This window comes from Pseudophryne corroboree, chromosome 3 (assembly GCF_028390025.1).
Source record: "Pseudophryne corroboree isolate aPseCor3 chromosome 3, aPseCor3.hap2, whole genome shotgun sequence".
Lineage (NCBI taxonomy): Eukaryota > Metazoa > Chordata > Amphibia > Anura > Myobatrachidae > Pseudophryne > Pseudophryne corroboree.
Genome location: NC_086446.1, coordinates 355,127,360 through 355,128,745, shown reverse-complemented (window position 1 = coordinate 355,128,745; position 1,386 = coordinate 355,127,360). Strand labels below are relative to the sequence as shown.

The window sequence follows — 1,386 nt, the reverse complement described above, 5'->3', positions numbered from 1 at the left end:
ATCCGTGCATGCCTATCCAATCACGAATAAAAAAAAAAGGTCTGTTTTTTTTTAGCACTTTTTTACGAGTTGTAATTTTTCACGGCAGTGTTTGTTCTTTTTTGGCTTTGCACTTCTTAGTAAATGACCGAGATTCATACTTAAACAGCCGCGTTTTGACCGATGGTGTATTCATTCGTAATTTTTTACCTGAACTTGCAAAAAATTACGAATGCCCTCATCACTGCCGTGATTAGTGTTTAGTAAATTACCGAGATTAACCGAGATGACACTTTGAAGAAAAAACGGCATCTCGGTCAAAATCGGGAGCTTAGTAAATATACCCCTCGGTGCACTCTCATTGGTGGTATAGGGTCAGTTCTTCCTACGACCATACCCCTACGCTCACGCCCAATCTCGTCCGATCTTGGAAGCTAAACGGAGGTGGGCTGGGTCAGTACCTAGACAGGCGACTGCTAGGGAATACCCGGTGAAGTAGGAAGACTCCCTTCCCTATAGAAACAACACCAACAGCAGTATCACCCCTTATACTCAATCCTACTACCTCCTGAACCTTATTCGTCACAATTTATCTATCCATAACCGTGGCAAAACCAATAGAACTGTTTAGTAGTGTGTGGGCTCTTCCATTCACGTACTTAACCCAATTTAGGGCTGCATTAATACAAACTCAGTTTGTAAAGATCTTTGGCAGACGGAGGCAGCATAGTATGTAGCTCCCTTCCGATATGCAATTATCCAGGCATAATTAAGATCTGAACATTTCACAACATCTTTTTGGGGGACACATCTCCCGTCTGGCATATCAATGGCTTTTTCTGTCTAATTTGTCTTGTTGAATTTTCACTAATTTTAGAGAGCAGAATCAAAAGACTATACTATTAACCTTTAGGCACTTTATTTATCAACCAACACTTAGATCATTAAACAAGAGTGCGCCCAAACAAGAGTCATACTTTTTTCTTTGTGCATATACTACTGTTTCTCCTCTTTGACTCTGGGCGCACCGCCATATGGACAGATAGGAATTTCCAATAATTATTGTCCATCTCTGGCTCTTACATGATTACGTTTGTACTCTGAATCTAGGTCAGTGCAGGATCCAAAACCCTCCCATTCTACTCCCTACCGTCCACAGGCGAGTGCAAAGGTGGAGAGAGTGAACAACACTATTAAGAACAAGCTGAGCAAATTAATGGCTGAAACTGGATTGTCGTGGCCAGAAGCTTTGCCACTAGTGTTTTACAGCATCAGAACCACTCCCAGGTTTCCCCTTAACCTATCACCCTTCGAAATTCTTTTTGGTCGACAACCTCATGTAATGATAGACCCCCAGGATGATTTGAAACGCAATAATGAAGTGACTGTGAAGTATTTGGTTGGGAT

General features: G+C 41.7%; 1 pseudogene; it reads left to right on the top strand.

Moving 5' to 3' along the window:
* The first annotated feature begins 362 nt into the window (after positions 1-362).
* Positions 363-481, top strand: LOC134897854 (5S ribosomal RNA; annotated as a pseudogene).
* Positions 482-1,386: the final 905 nt, after the last annotated feature.